Source organism: Saccopteryx bilineata, chromosome 4 (assembly GCF_036850765.1).
Source record: "Saccopteryx bilineata isolate mSacBil1 chromosome 4, mSacBil1_pri_phased_curated, whole genome shotgun sequence".
NCBI lineage: Eukaryota > Metazoa > Chordata > Mammalia > Chiroptera > Emballonuridae > Saccopteryx > Saccopteryx bilineata.
The window spans coordinates 150,008,794-150,026,385 of NC_089493.1; the positions used below are offsets into that span (position 1 = coordinate 150,008,794).

At 38.3% G+C, this 17,592-nt stretch overlaps 1 long non-coding RNA gene across 1 annotated transcript in view; it reads right to left on the reverse strand.

Moving 5' to 3' along the window:
* Positions 1-568: 568 nt before the first annotated feature.
* Positions 569-17,592, reverse strand: part of LOC136335764 (uncharacterized) — an 85,890-nt gene continuing 68,866 nt past the window's right edge. Inside the window, exons 3-5 of the long non-coding RNA XR_010731306.1 lie at positions 15,302-15,410; positions 1,247-1,330; positions 569-1,025 (exon numbers count right to left, since the gene is read on the reverse strand). This is a non-coding gene — a long non-coding RNA (uncharacterized lncRNA). The remainder of the gene's footprint in view (positions 1,026-1,246; positions 1,331-15,301; positions 15,411-17,592) is intronic.

Sequence of the window (17,592 nt, forward strand, 5' to 3'; positions counted from 1 at the left end):
TGCTCCCACTGGTCTTCACATAGCCAAATTCCTGAATTAGCCTACTATGAACTGTCCAGTATATCACTTTATTTTTCCTGAAGCACTTACCATTATTTGACATTTTCTTTTCTAATTTGCTCATTTACTTACCTATCATTGATTGGTCTCAAGTTCCTGACAGCAAAGATTTTATGTTTATGCAAAGCAAAGCCCTGGGACTATGACAGTACCTGGCCTCACAGGCACTGAAGTTGAGTGAAGACCATAAGCTGATAAATCAGGAAGCTCTAAAGCTGTGTGAATATGATGCAAACATCACCATTTGGAAGATGGAAAATTCAGGCAAATAGTTCATTTAATGTTAGTGGTGTAAACCAACTAGTTAGACCAATTTAAAAATATTGTTGGTTAATTATCTTAAAATGTCTCAGATACTGAAGAATGTATATTTATAAGCAAATGTAAGGCACAATATATTAATGTCAATAAAGTAATGTGCACGTAAGTTTACTAACAAAAATAAGCTGGTTTAGAGAACTTTGTCAGTAAGTTCATTGCAAAAAATAGCTCTAACACAGGTGTTTATTCAAAAATATGAAATAAAGCAACTAAAAATTTGTTACTTCACTTTAGAAAGATAAATTTCTGCTTCTCCTAGGTTTTTCTAACTTTACAACCAACCACTTGAAGTTACAGCATCCTGAATAATTTAAATAGAGCATTTATGAAGAGCACGGTCATTGCAAGATGTCAGTTACAACTGAGATGCAAACCCAGCCTCCTGGGAGAGAAAACCACAACAGGGACAGAATTCCAGTGCTTCACATGCAGGGAATAAAGCAAACAGCCATGGCAGAGGAATAAGAATAGGTCCCAGGATGTCCAGATCCTTTTCCCTTCTCCGTTTGTGGGCCAGTGTTCACTCCTCAGAGATGAAGACATTCTGAGATTTCAAGCTGCAGGTTACCAGGGCCAGTGTGACGTTGGTCTCCAAGCATCCTCAGCAGAGGCATGTTAGCTGTTTGGTCAAGATACTGAAGGAACTGAAAGATACTTTGTGTTGGTCAGGTTGTGATTCAGCCAAGCAGGGCCCATCAGGATAGCCTAGCAAAGTGAATAGCTCAATAAACCCCACCTCTCAGCCTTTGCAACTGTGTACAGGCTTCTGAGCTATTGTGCACAAAACAAACTGGGTAAAGGTGCCTGAATGGAATTTCAGTCTGCTAATATGTTTTCTAAATATCTCACAGCAATTTGCTCTTACCTGGAGGCTAGGCAGGATAAAACTGCAAGTAAGAGTGGCTCTCTAATGTTCCATTGCTTCTCTCTCCTCCGGCCACTCTTTGGACTGGAAGGAAAAAGGAAGGAACAGGGAGAAAGTTTGCTGCCTCATTCTGGGCAAAAGAGAAAAGCTTCCTGCAACTAGAAATAGATCTAGATAACCCCGGGTGGGGACGTTGAATGAGAAAGCAGCACTTCATGACACATGAGAAGTACCAGGTGAGCCAATCCATCTTTGGATGCCTATTCCAAGTTTATCCACCCCTCTGAATGTGGCCCCAATGTGCAACAGTGATGATCACAGCTCTGTGACCCTCCATCAACCCTCGGGTGCTAGCTTTCCCATTTACCTGTGGAACACTCGTTGGCTTTCTCTCTGCTTGGGGCCTTTGACTTGACAGATGAGACTTGTATACTATTAGAGATATTTTTTTCTGAATATTCAGATTCAGGTCTTTTTAATTCAATTTCAGATCTTTGAACTTTCAAAATATTATTTTGCTTAGCTGTCTCTGCTATCTTGGAAGATTTATAAGGATAAACTTATTTTTATTTCATTTATTTACACCAATATATGGACTAATACAACTACTTTTCTACTTTATAATCTTCCCACACAATATCCCTGAGTATGGGGAACTCACCAAGTGTCATGGATAGATAGATAGGATTCTGAAGTATAGATTTCTGCTAATAAAATTTCTCCCCATAATATATGATGATTATGGGACTGATTTTTCAATCAAAGACCATTAATTAACATTTTGTTGTTGTTTTTTGCCTGAAGGCACTACCCAATCCCCACAGTTCCAAAACCACAGTATTACTGGCTTGAAGTGACAGAGAAAGAAATTTAAGGCTGACAGAACAACTGGAAATTTAGGATAGAAGGAAAAAGAATATGAAAGTGACGAGCCACAGAAAAAGGTGAGACCCCAAATCTGAGTAACGTCCTTGAGTATAAACTGTAAATCTGAGAGTAAGCTCCGCCTAAACCTGTGGTGACTGCTCAAACATATGTTGGGAACTCGGGGCGGGGGGATTAAAAACAACTGCACTGGGTAAATTTATGAATTTGCTGCTTCTTGGCTGAGTGCTTTTTCCTACACACTTCTAATGTCAAGAGGATAGAACTCAAGGCAAACAAAGCAGCCAAGGAACTGAAAAATCTGAGCATAAACCCTACCCAGCAGAAATAAAACCTACTGCATCATGTTTAAGCCATCTGACCCTGTCCCATCCCACAACCATGTAAGTTTATAGTCCACTCTTTCCAGGAAGTGCTTCTGAAATTCAGCAAGAACCCATACTGAAGGGTGTGCTGAATGGGGGCAAATCACTACAGACATCTATAGGTAGAGCTACATAATCTTTGCTGTTGGACAGATTTTACTACAAGTTTTTCTTTGAACTATTAACAGCTCACAGGTAAGAAATGGTAATAGATGCTCAGATGAACTTCAAGCCTTGCCATTAAGTATGGGATGAGAAAATAATCTTCCTCAGTTCTTAAGTGAGTAAAGGATTTTAAAATCTATACTTCTGCAAGGATATGAGTTTGGGTCTACTGGCCATTTACTGTGTGACTTGAAAGTGATTCTCTCTGTCTCCAGCTTAACTCCTATCTCCTAGGCTTTCTCTTTGCTTTGCAAAACACATAAAAGATCAACTCTTTAGTTAATGTTTTATATTAATAAAAATTTTATATGCTAATTTTGTCCATTATAGTATCCACCTTGATAAGTAGGGTTAATAATATTAATCTTCTGGAGAAAAATGATTTAATCACTTAAAAAATACTGACTTTGTTATAGCTACCAAAAAGAGGGTAGCAAAGTTACGCAAAGCCTAGTAAACACTTCAAAATTCTTCGTCTCACAAGAAAACAGAAATGCATATCAATGAGTATTTTCTTATTAAATTGACAAATATTTTAAAACCATAATATTCACTGTGTTAAGGGGGAAAGGCCTGTAAATCTCCTTCTGACAGAATGGAAAATGATAGACTTTCTGCAAATTATGTCACAGTATTTGTGAGGAAATGAACAGAGTATGATGAGAAACATTAGGAGGGATAGCAAACATGTTAGATAGGGCAGGTACCCATGATGTGAGTTTGGGATAAAGTGTTCAAACAGAGGACCTAATTGTGCAGACTTCCATTGAAAACAGAAGCTCCAGACCTTTGTATTCAGCTGCCTACTAGTGTCATCCCACAGATGCCCTAGAGATGTACTACCCACCAGGCTGCCCAAACCCCTTAGCTGTGTATAGTTGCGAACTCCTTGACCCTTTCTCCTCCTGCCCAAGCAACCACCCAGTCCTGATCACCCTTCCATCTACATCTTCAAGCTACCCACTCCTTTCCATCCCACGAACACTTTCTATATCTCTTTTTTAAGCCATCATAATTTCTCATGGGAATTTAAGCAACAACGTCCTGCTTAATTTCTCCTACCTCCAGTTTTCTCCTTCTTCTACTCAGTCTCTATGTTTCAGACATTATCATCTTATTTGCAAAAATCTGACCAATAATAAAAGAAAATTCTTGAGAGAAGGTGCATTTTATTTTTCAGAACCATAAAAAATGAGAAAACATTGCCAAACATGTTTAAATTTTTTATATCATATAATTTTTATTTATTGATTTTAAAGAGAATAGGAAAGGGAGAGAGAGGGAAACATCAAATTTTTTTGTTCCACTTATTTATGCATACATTTGTTGCTTCTTATATGTGCTCTGACTGGGGATCAAACTTACCAGTTTGGCCTGACCTGTGGTGGCGCAGTGGGATAAAGCGTCGACCTGGAATGCTGAGGTTGCCTGTTTGATACCCTGGGCTTGCCTGGTCAAGGCACATATGGGAGTTGATGCTTCCTGCTCCTCCCCTTTCTCTCTCTCTCTCTCTCTCTCTCTCTCTCTCTCTCTCTTTCTTTCTCCTCTCTGAAAATTGAATAAATAAAATCTTTAAAAAAAAAAAAAAAAGAAGAAGCCCTGGCCGGTTTGCTCAGTGGTAGAGCATCAGCCTGGCATGCAGGAGTCCCGGGTTCGATTTCTGGCCAGGGCACACAGGAGAAGCACTCATCTGCTTCTCCACCCCTCCCCCTCTCCTTCCTCTCTGTCTCTCTCTTCCCCTCCTGCAGCCAAGGCTCCATTGGAGCAAAGTTGGCCCGGGCGCTGAGGATGGCTCTGTGGCCTCTGCCTCAGGCATTAGAATGGCTCTGGATGCAACAGAGCAACGCCCCAAGGTGGGCAGAGCACCGCCCCCTGTTGGGCATGCCAGGTGGATCCCGGTCGGGCACATGCGGGAGTCTGTCTGACTGCCTCCCTGTTTCCAGCTTCGGAAAAATACAACAACAACAAAAAAAATACCAGTTTGGCATATTAGGATGATACTCTAACCAACTGAGCTAACCAGCTAAGGCTAAATTCTTAATTTGATGGATGCACCATTATCCCTTGAGATACCATTAATGCTCTACTCTCCAATGCACCAAATCAATATTATAAAAATGGTTTTAAGGTTTAATCTTTCACCTCTGTGTTCTGTGCCAACCCTTCAAGGTTATACTGCTTTTCTTTCTCTCATCTTTGACTTTGCTCTCACCTTGAAATGCATTACTCAGAGCAGCCCTTGGAAGTCTTCAAATACATGCTCACAGCACACAATTATTCTAAACACATTTTATAGACTTGATTACAGTTCCCACTGGCCAGTCTTTAATAAAACTGACGTTGTAACTACCTCTCCCACCAGCTATCCAAAGGGTGACTATCATATGGAATTGAGCATCTCTTTCATTTTTCTAGGCTTCACCAGGAGCATGAGGCCAGCTGGCCTATCTCTGTGCCATAAAACTGTCTTAAAAAAGAAAAGACCCTTGCCTTATTCATCACCTGAGATTTACACAATTGCTTTGTTTCAGTCTACCTCACACTTCTTTTTGTCTGATTATCTGGGCTGCTGATTACTTGACTCATCTCTTATTTATAACCCCTCACACTAGATGCATCAAGCTGTTTTGACTTGGCATTTCTTCTCACCTACACTCTCCACTCACCTTCCTTGCATTTGTCTGCTTCTGGCCACCCAAGTAAATGAGCTGCCTACTCCAGTCCAGTCCCCAGCAGAGATCCTGTGAAGCCCATCTCCCCATCAAGCCCTTGACTCTCACAGCTGGGGCCAGGATTAGTTTATACCTAAGATTTTTTTCTTCTCTAAAATTCTTTAATATCTGTAAGAAATTATGTGAATATAACTTTATTTTCAATCCCTGACTTCTAATTCTGGAAGAAACTCCTAATTTCTTCAGTAAATACTTACTGGGCACCTGACTGTGCCTTTGCATCTGGGTCTGACAGCTTCCAGCCACGCTGGCTTTTCCCACTTTCCTTTCAGGCAGACACTTTTCCTAATAAAATCTCTGCATGTTTAATCCCATTGTGTCATCTATTTCTTGGACAACCTGTAACGTTAACATGCACTGATTTTGAAGTGTAGTAACCTCGGTGCTATTGTTTCTTTCTTTTTTAAAAAATTGTCTATCTGAAGCCAGAGATGATTTTTTTTTCAGTCCTATTAAGGTGTGATATACATACAATAAAATTTACCCTTTGTAACTGTAATGTTTGATGGTTTTTGAAAAATACATCAGCCATGTAATCACTACCATTTTCATCAACATACTGAGTATTGACCCAAAAAGTTCTGTTGTTGGTTCCTGTCCCCAACCCACAGCTCCAAGCGACCTCTGCTCTGCTTTCTGTCATTATAGTTTTGCTCATTCTAGGATTTCGTATAAATGAAACCATACAATATGTAGCTTTGTGTGACTTTTTCCACTTAGTATAATATAGTTTAGATTCATATGTTGTTGTATATATTAATATTTCATTCTTTTTTATTGTCAAATACTTTTATATAGCACCACAGATTATTTTTATCCATTCAGCAGTTGTTTTCATTTTAGGGCTATTATGAATAATGCTGCTATGAACACATACATACAAGTTTTTCGTGAATATGTATTTCCACTTCACTTGGACAAATACCTACAAGTGAGAATGTGAGATTATATCATAACTATATGAACTTTATAAGATTCTGTTATACTGTTTTCCAAAGTGACTGTGACATTTTATATTCTCATAAACAGTGTAGGAAAACTGGAGTTGCCCCACATCCTCACCAATACTTGATATTTTAGTTTTTAAAAATTTAGCTATTCTAGAGGTCATCTCATAATATCTGATTATGGTTTTAATTTACAATTCCCTGATCACTAAAGATGATGAGATTTTTTTAAATGTAATTACTGACCATTTGCATATCTTTTTGAGTGTATTGAAATTTTGTAACCATTTTGTAAATGAGCTATTTATCTTATTATTGAGCCATAAAACTGTTTTTTATGGATGCCAATTAATTTTACATTTATTTTTGCATAAAAATGGCATTTTATTATACAGGTACTGGAAGGAAGCCAGGAGTCTGGATTATTAAATTACATCTCTACTGACATAATATGGAATAACAGACTAGAAATTTATTAAATATCCACCTGTGCTTGGGGCTATACCTTGTATAGATAGCTGAAATGATATCTGTCCAGCAGGGTCTATCCTTACTTTATGATCATCTGACACCCACCCTTGTCCTCCTCTGCTCCTAGCTTTGGGTCATGTCTTGGCCTATTCTGGTTATCAGAAAACTTTACATTATTTGACTACAGAGTCAAACCAGCTGCTGTTACATAATACTTACTGGTTCTGAAACCCCTACTCTGAGCCAGATATGTTGCATGTTTTATTTTGAACCCTACAGCCATCCTTCAAGGAAGGGGCTATTCCCTTTCTTCTCCCTCATTTTAGAAATAAAGAAGCTGAGTTTCAGTAAGCTGAAATGAATTTGTTCAAGATCTCATGATCAGAAAGAGGCACACTCAAACCCAGACTTATCAGACCCAAAACTAGAATATATCTTCTACTGTGCTGGCTAATTTTCTGTACATCATAGCTCTATCCTCTTGGGTAACTCAACTCTCACCACTATCTCCATGGAGGATGGGCTGGTGATGGTTTTATTAGCAGTGCTTACAAGCTGGACAGGTCTTTTTTTTAGAAATTTTTATTTTTTAACTTCATTTGATGTACAATATAGTGTGTCCGTAAAGTCATGGTGCACTTTTGACTGGTCACAGAAAAGCAACAAAAGATGATAGAAACGTGAAATCTGCACCAAATAAAAGGAAAACTCTCCCAGTTTCATACCTATTCAGTGCAGTTCGATGTGGGCTCATGCACTGATTTTTTAGGGCCCCTTAGGTAGCTATCCCATATAGCTTCTACAGATGCGTTACTGACTGATAGCCTACCAGAACGGGGTTTCTCCACCAAACTGCCGGTTTCCTTCAACTGCTTATCCTACCAAGTAATGTTATTCCTATAGGGTGGCGCTTCGTTATAAATGCGCCAATATTCACATTGCACTTTGGTCACGGATTCTAATTTAGTGAGCCACAGAACATACTGAACTTTCCTCTGTACCGTCCACATCTCAACTGGCATGGCCGTGGGCTGCTCCGCTGTATACATGGTGTTACGTCATCATCTGCACATGCGCACATGCTGCCACATCATCCTACAGAAACTGGAAGGGTTTTCCTTTTATTTGGTGCAGATTTCACATTTATATCATCTTTTGTTGCTTTCCTGTGACTGGTCAAAAGTGCACCATGACTTTACAGCCACACTGTATTATATTAGTTTTGAGTATACAACCCAGTGATTAAACATTTATATAACTTACAAAGCAATCACCCTGATAAATCTAGTACCTATCTGACACCATACATAATTATTACAATATTATTGATTATATTTCCTATGATGTACTTTACATCCCCATGACTATTCTGCAACTACCAATTTGTATTTCTTAATCTCTTAACCTTTTGACCCAGTCTCTTAATGCCCCTCCCATCTGGCAATTGTCACAATGTTCTCTATGAGTGTTTTCTGTTCTGTTTATTTGCTTATTTTGTTTTTAGATTCCACATATAAGTACAATCTATGGCATTTGTCTTTTTCTGTCTGAATTATTTCACTCACTATAATACCTTCCAGGTCCATCCATGTGTTGCACATGGCAAGATCCATTCTTTTTTTACTGCTGAGTAATATTCCACCGTATATATGTACCACTTCTTTATCCACTCATCTATTGATAGATACTTAGGTTGCTTTCACATCTTGACTATTGTAAATAAAGCTGCAATAAACACATGAATGCATATGTTTTTTCAATTTAGCGTTTTGGGTTTCTTCTGATAAATAACCAGAAGTAGAATTGTTGGGTCCTTTTTGTCTCATTATATATAGCCTTTGTTTGAAAGTATATTTTGTCTGGTGTAAGTCTTGCTAGCCCAGCTTTTGTTTGTTTGTTTCCATTTTCATGAAATATCTTTTCTATCCTTGTAGGGAATCTCCTATCTAAACTTGAACTCTCTATGACTTGGATTGGAGAACTTTAATTAAAAGCCCTGAGTGGGCCCTGGCCGGTTGGCTCAGTGGTAGAGAGTTGGCCTGGCATGCAGGAGTCCCGGGTTTGATTCCCGGCCAGGCCACATCTGCTTCTCCACCCCTCCCCCTCTCCTTCCTCTCTGTCTCTCTTCCCCTCCCGCAGCCAAGGTTCCATTGGAGCAAAGTTGGCCCAGGTGCTGAGGATGGCTCTGTGGCCTCTGCCTCAGGTACTAGAATGGCTCTGATTGCAGCAGAGCGACACCCCAAGATGGGCAGAGCATCACCCCCTGGTGGGCGTGCCAGGTGGATCCTGGTGAGGTGCATGCGGGAGTCTGTCTGACTGCCTCCCCGTTTCTGGCTTCGGAAAAATACAAAAAAAAAAAAAAAAAAAAAAAAGCCCTGAGTGAATGTCTCTTGGATGCAAACACCAAGAAACTGTGTGAGTGAGTGACCTTTGTGCAGGCACAAAGGAATGTATGTGAATGGGCTTTAGAAAATTAGCTTAGAGGTTCTAGATTGCCCCTTCCTTTGTGCTTATTAATTAGCAAAATAAAAGAATGTACTGACCAAATTAGCCCTTTCTCCATGTCAGCAAAATGGCCCTTTATCACCTGGCCTCTCTCCCTTGTAATCCTGTTACCTCTGTTCTGCTTCTGATCAATAAAAGCTAAAGGAGAAGGAAATTCAGGAGTTCTTCTTTGCCTCCCTTGTCAGGCCTCCCCCTCTTCCTCTTGACATCAGTTTGTGTCTTGAGTAAGTTTTATCCACATGACACCAGTAGTTTCTAGCGGGTTGAAGTATTACAAATCCTTTTATTTTCAGTCTGTGTGTATCTTTTGATCTAATGTGACTCCCTTGTAGACAGCATATATAATGGTCTTGGTTAGTTATATTCAACTACTATATGTCTTTTGATTGGAGCATTTAATCCGTTTGCATTTAAAGTCATTGTTGACAGATATTTAATACCATTTTATTATTAATATTTTTAAATCTTTTTTTCTTCATCTTAAAGAAAATCCTTTAACATTGTTTTATAATACTGGCTTGGTGACAAACTCCTGTGGTTTTTTTCTTGTCTGGAAGGCTCTATCTGTCCTTTGATTCTAAATGATAGCTTTGCTATGTAGAGTAATCTTGGTTGTAGGTCCTTGCTTTCATCACTTTGAATATTTTGAGCCATTCTCTTCTGACCTGCAAAGTTTCTGTTGAGAAATCAGCTGACAGTCTTACAGGAGCTTCCTGGTAGGTAACTACTTTTATATTGCTGCTTTTAGGATTCTCTATTTGTCTTTAACCTTTGGCATTTTAATAATGATATGTCTCAGTGTGGTTTTCATTGGGTTCATCTTGTTTGGAACTCTGCAATTTCTCGACTTGTGTGTCTATTTCCTCTGCCAGGTTAGGGAAGTTTTCATCATTATTTTTTCAACTAGATTTTTAATCCCTTAATCTCTTCTCATTCGGGTAATTCTATGATGCAAATGCTGGTAGGTTCAAAGTTGTCTCAGAGGTTCCTTTAAATAGCCTTATTTGGGGGGGGGGATTTTTTTTTTCTTTTGCTGTTCTGTTTGAGTGTTTTCTGCTCCCTTATCCTCCAAATTGCTGATTTTATCCTCTGTTTTATCTACTCTACTGTTGATTCTCTATAATGTTTTCTTCATTTCTGATTAGTTCTTTTTGTTTTCTATTTCCATTTTTATGTTTCCTATCTTTTTGTTGAAGTCCTCACTAAAACATAATCAATGTTTTAAACTCCACAGCTAGTAGATTGTTTGTTTCTACTTTGTTTAGTTTTTTTTCTGGATTTTTGTTCTTTTCCATCATTTGGGACATGTTTCTCTGTCTTTTCATTTTGGCTGCCTCCCTGTGTTTGTTTCTATATATTAATAATAGGTAGAGCTGCTACATCTACTGGTCTTGGAAGACTGGCCTTATGTAGTAGGTGTCCTGTGGGACCCAGTGCTATAGCCTCCCTGGTCACCCCATCCAGGCATTTCAGGCGCATCCTCCTATTCTCCCCTCCACCCTCTGTAGACTGTATGCACCCTCTTGTTGTAGTTGAGTCTTGATTGTTGTTGGCATGTCAGCAGGAGGAATTTGGCTTCAAGGACTAACTATAACCACGATGGAGGATCTGCTGTGCCAGGGCTGACCCCACAAAGTAGGACTCACTTCAGCTGGGCTTTGGTGCTTGGTGAGTCTGCTACTTGAATGTGTTGCTCTTGGAAGTGCTTCTACATGGTGTGAATTTGTCCATCTCTTGCACTAGCTCTGGGACCTCTCAGTAGGTGCAGACCAAGGTTAGCCACCACCTGTGCCCTGACAGGGGCCATCTAGCATATGCTACAGAATAATCTGTATTTGTCCTGCTGCTATTTGTTCTGGGCTTAGAGGTGCCCAGGTGAGGCCAATCTGCAAACCACCGCTGGCTGCTGCTTGTGCTGGGCCTCAGGCCACTTAGCAAGAGGTATAGGGCATGCCAAGGCCAAATGCTGCTTGTTTGAGAGATTTTAGGCAAGTTTTCAGCATAAGCCAAGACAAGACATTTGTATGCACAAGCCACTGAAAACAGCTTCAGTGGGCCTGGAAGTTGGGTGGGGCAAGGGTCTCAGGAAATCACCAAGGCTATGTGAACAGTATGAGCCAGGTTGATGGAGATTCAGATATGGAACTTGCCTTCCAGCTCTGTGGGAGCAGGGATCAGTACAAAACAACAACAACCAAAAAAATGGCATCTTCCAGCACTCTTGTCTGGGAAAAAGCTGCCCCTTCAGCTTTTATCTTACTGTCAAACAATTTAGTACTTTCTCATATGTCTGATGACTTTTAAGCTGCCTCCCCAGTGCAGGAGTTCAGAGCAAGTGAGTCTGAGTAGGTTTATATGTGGGCCCATTAAGAGAAACACCTGGGACTCTAGCAGCCCTCTGTCTCACTCAGCCACAATCTCCACTGGTTTTCATAGCAAAAGTTGAGATCTTCTCTTCACAGCAAGGAAACCCTGGGCTGAGTAGCCTGGTCTGTGGCTGGAACCTCTCAGTCCTCTGAACCTCTGAAGTCAAGATATCCTGCCTTTTTTTTTTTTTTTTTTTTTGTGGGGAGAGACAAGAGAGTCAGAGAGAGAAGGACAGATAAGGACAGATAAGGAAGGGAGAGAGATGAGAAACATCAATTCTTCTTTGCTGTTCCTTAGTTGTTCGTTGATTGATTTCTCATATGTGCCTTGACCAGGGGGCTACAGCAGACCGGGTGACCCCTTGCTTGAGCCAGCGACCTTGGGCTCAAGCTGGTGAGCCTTGCTCAAACCAGATGAGCTCACACTCAAGCTGGCGACCTCGAGGTCTTGAACCTGGGTTCTCCACATCCCAGTCTGACGCTCTATCCACTGTGCCACTGCCTGGTCAGATATCATGCCAGATTTTTAACTACCACACCCGCATGTTCTGTGTCTTCACCCCTCCTACTAGTCACAGTGTAGCTTCTGTATATCCTTAGTTATAGGACTTCTGTTCAGCTAGACTTCAGGTGGTTCTCAATGATGATTGTTTGTAGTTTAGTGGTAATTTGGTTGTGGTTATGGGAAGATGCAAGTACTATATTTATCTATTCTGCCACCTTGATCAGAAGCCATTAGAGTGTTTTATATATAATAGCTACAGCCCTTGTTAGATATATGTATATGTTGTACAAACATTTTCTCCATTCTGTGGCACTTTTTTTTACATTATTAAACCATATATTTTAAAAAGCACAGGCTTTTCATTTTAATGAAGTCTATTTTATTACTTTTATATCATGGTTTATGCATTTTGTGTTTTAAGAAATTTTGCCTAGGTCTATGTCAAAGATTTTCACCTTTGTTTTCTTCTCTAAGCTTAATTGTTTTAGCTCTTATATTTAGGTCTATGGTCTACATTGGGTTAATTTATAGCATAACAAGAGTTAAAAAGATGAGGTTTATTTTTTCCCCATGCAGATATTCAGCTGCTATTGAATTATATTTTTAAAAAAAGAATTATGTTGACACCTTTGTGAAAAATTAAATGACCATATATGTGTGGGTTTATTTCTAGCCTTTTTACCATGTTCCATTGACCTATGTTTATCTTTACAACAATACCACACTGATTATCACAACTTAATGGTAACACTTGAAAACTGTTGTATAAGTCCTTCTGCCCTATTTTTCTTTTTCAAAATATTTTGGCTAACCCAAGTCCTTTGCCTTTGCATATATAACTTTTTAGCATCTGATTGTCCACTTTTTTTATAATTTGCTTATATTTTTATTCAGACTGCATGAAATATATAGATGAATTTGAGGGAAATTGACAATATCAAGTGTTCCAGTTCATGAACATGATATATCTATTTATTTGGGTTTTCCTTGATTATTTTTTGCAATTTTTTATATTTCTCAATGTCCATATATCACATATCTTTTGATGACTTTATCAAGTATTTTATTTTTTGATGCTGTTGTAAATAAAATTGTGAAAAATTTTTGAAATTTTATTTTTTTAATTGTTCATTGCTAATTTATAGAAGTACAATTGATTCTTATCTACCTTGTATTCTGTGACTTTGCTAAATGTACTTATTAGTTCTAGTAGCTTGTTAACAGATTTCTTAGTATGTTCAACATACATTATCATGTCATCTGCAAATAGAAGCTATTTTAGTTCTTTCTTTTTAACCTTATGTACATTATTATTTTTACTTGTCTTATTGCACTCCCTAGAATTTCCAATACAATGCTGATTAGAAGGACTGAGAGTGGACATCTTTGTTTTGCTACTGCTTTAAGTAAAAAACACTGAGAAAGTCAATGCTGAGTATGAATTTGACTATAGGTTTTTTTGTATTTATATATTCTTAATTAGGTTGATAAGGTTTTCTTTTTTAAATTTTTTATTAATTTTAATTTATTATGTTAACATGAATTCAAGTGTCCCACTCAATATAAATCCCTCACCTCCAACCTCTTGTCCCCCATCACCCTCCCTTTGTCCCCCTCCCCCTAACTCCCTCCCTCCTTCCCTTTGGGATTTGCTGTCCTGTGATAAAGTTTTCTTCTATTCCAAGATAGATGAGAACCATTTTTATAAATGGGTATATTAAGACTTTTTTATTGTCTAGCATATGTTCTATTTCAGTAATTGAATTGTACCATGTCAACTTGAGAAATGTGTATATTTTCTTTTGTTCTGTGTGTGTGTATGTGTGTACTATTCAATAAATATAAATCCCATCAAGGTAATTAATAGTATTATTGAGATCTTTGTTGAGAGAGGAGTATTAAAGTCTCCAACTATGATTTGAAATGTCTATTTTTTCTTTTAGCTTTTTCAATTTTTATTTCATGTATTTTGAAGCTCTTATATTAGGCTTATAGACATTGTTTTTTTCTTTCTAATGAACTGACATTTTAATATGAAATATCCTTTATTATATCTGTTATAAAAATCTATTTTATCTGATATTGGTTTAACCAATTTGCCTTTCTATGCTTACTGTTTGCATGGTCTGTCTTTTCTCATTCATTTAGTTTCAGCATATCTGAAACTATTTGCATTTATTGTATTGTTTCTTCTGGGTCTTCATATTTAAAGTGCATCTCTTGCTGATAGCATGTAGTTGAATCATGCACTTTTATTTATTCTGTTAATTACTACCTTATAGTTAAAATATTTAGTCTATTATCATTTAACACAATTATTGATCTGGTTGAGCTTGGGTCTGTTGTTTAATTATTTGTTTTGTATTTATCTCTGCTGTTTTCTATTCTTTTGTTTTCTTTTCTGTCATTTTTTAATTAATAGAATAATTTTTGGATTTTATTTTAATTTTTTACTGGCTTTTGCCATACTTCTCTGCATTATATATACTTAATGATTGTTCTAAAAATTACAATATGCAATTTTAATTTTTCATTGTCTATTAATAGTCAATATTGTACCATTCATGTAATAAATATAGAAATCTTACAATCATACAGGTCTGTTGATTTTCTACCCCAGCCCCTTATACCATACCCCTTACACGTACTCCATCTACATACTAATAACTGCAAATTTCTGTTTTTTTGTTTTAAAGTTATATGTATAATAAAGAAATCAAGAGGAAGAAGGTAAAAACCAAATGGTTCAGCATTTATCCAGATAGTTACTATTTCTGATGTTCTTCATTCTTTACTTAGGATTAAGATTTTATATGACATCATTTTCTTACAACCCAAAGTACTTCTTTAGCATTTCATGTGCCCAGCTTAAGAAAGTCTTTTAGGAATTTACTTGAGCCGAAGTGACAATTGCAGGAAAGCAAAATCTCAACAAGTTGAGGAAATGCTCTGGAGAGTGACAGTTTTGCACCTTATTTCATATATTAGAATCAAAGGAGGTGATGTAGGGGGTTTACATGAAATTCATTGGTGGTAGATTAGGGAGGGGGAGAAAGCAAAGCAGAGAAATCTCTGGGATGGGATAAAAAGTAAAAGAGAGAGACACATACTCACTTTCCATTGGTAGGTACAGGATGGTTAGCATGTACAGCACGTAGAGATAGTATGCAGGCAACAAGATAATGCAGACTCATGCTGTGGTGTTGGTTGTCCTTTGATGGGTCTAGAAAAGAAAGTTATGCTGACCCTTTTATTTATTTATTTATTTATTTATTTATTTATTTATTTTTGTGACAGAGACAGAGAGAGGGAAATATAGGGACAGACAGGAAGGGAGAGAAATGAGAAACATCAATTCTTTCATTGCAGTTCCTTAGCTGTTCATTGATTAATTTCTCATATGTGCCTTGACCGGGGGGCTACAGCAGATCGAGTGACCCCATGCTCAAACCAGCGACCTTGGGTCCAAGCTGGTGAGCTTTGCTCAAACCAGATGAGCTCGTGCTCAAGCTGGCTACCTCAGGGTCTCAAACCTGGGTCCTATGCATCCCAGTCCCACACTCTATCCAATGCGCCACTGCCTGGTCAGGCTATGCTGACATTTTAAATATATCTTATCTAGATGCACAAAACAATATACTGTTTCAAAGATGCAAACTGATTTTTGTCAAGGAAGCTAAAGGCCTAGACATGACTACTCACCATGAGTGACTTTTAGTTTATACATTCAGGCCACCCTGTGAGGTTACTTTGATCTCTGAGTTTGTAAGGCCAGCCATGCAGGCCTCCCCTGAGCTTTTCACGTTTAGTGTGTGCTCCCATTTTCCATTCACATTTGTAATACAGGTCTGCTTGTAACTAAGTCCCTTATTTATTTATTTATTTATTTATTTATTTATTTATTTACAAAATTTCTTTACTCCCAATCTGTGAGGCTATTTTTTCTAGATGTAGAGTTCTGAGTTTTTAGAAGTTTGTGTGTATGTGTGTGCTGTTTATTTCTCTTTCAGACCTTTAAAGATGTCCTACTTTCTTTTGGTCTCCATAATTTCTTATATCATCTTTGAAATATTCTCAGCCATCTGATTTCTTCTATAAAAACTAATCATTTTACTCTCCTTTTGCAAGAATACTAATTGACTTGACCAACTTTCTTTTGCCAAAGAGTTGGCAGTTATGTAAGGAGTATTTTTAGTTCTTTTATTGAGTTCTAAATAAAGGGTTATTTAGGGAGAAAAAATGGCACCTATTAGACCCAAATGTCTCCAACTTGACCTTGAATTAATTATCCCTGACAGACAGAAAGAGCACCCTTTCTAGCCTTGGGTTATGTGTTCCCTAAATGACGTTTTTGAAACTGAGAGGAGAGAAAAGTGTTTGCTTTGATGACAGGCTTTTATTCCCAGGTGTGGGAAAGCTGGTGTTGTGCCTGGCTAACCTGGGGCTGGAATTAAGCCTATAATTACATCAAGGATAAAACATCAAGGAGCTAAGAACCCTTTCCGGAAGCATTCTCATCTCTATGCCCAGATGAAAAGGGAGAGGGGGCAAGCCCAGAGGTCTAAGTGGGCTGTGTAAACAAGAAGGAATTAACTTCTGAAAAAAAAACACCAAAAGAAATCAAAATGAAGGAAACAAAATAAAGACTGTGATCTTCCCTTTTACACTTGTTCCTTCCTATATCCTGACAAAACATGCACAGCATTCAGGGTTCAATCACATTGTCCTTGGTCTTCTCTGAAGGCCTTTGAAGGAAATCTGTCTCATGCCAATATAAAAAGATGCTTTAGGCTCTTAAGTGTTTGGAAAGGTAAAACTACAAAGTTTCTCCTGGGTGTAGCATAGCTTGATAAGCATATAGTGTGGTTCAGGTCACTACAGGCTTTGGAACCACGTGAATGTGAGTTCAAATCTTTGCTGTGTGTTGGTCAAATAAGTTTGTAAATATGATATATATGTTTGCTCGCTTATAGTTTGCATTAGGTGTGGGGGAACAGACTGTAAGCAGGCAGCATCCTTATAGCCTATGGCTTAGTTTTAAGACTAAGCCTTTCCCACCCTAAGTGACTTTGTATCAGAGACTTCCTTGTTTGTATATTGGATTAAAGGTTTTGATTTCTATATTATAAAATAGGGCAGAGGAGCCCATGCTGTAGAAGAGCAGAGAAAAGCCACAAGGAGGAGAGGAGAAGCAGCCAAGATGGTGAGTGCTAAAGGAGAATCCAGTTTGTGCAGAGTATGTGCTGAGAGAAGGAAATGGGGAACAGAGATGAATAAGGCTGGTGAGGTAGAAACCTTTGATTCTAGGAAACTCGGATAAGTCAGTGGCTTTGGGAGCCCTGAATGGAAAGGCAAGTGTTTTCCCACTGTGTGTATTTCTTGCCTGCCGGGTGCAAGCTAGGATT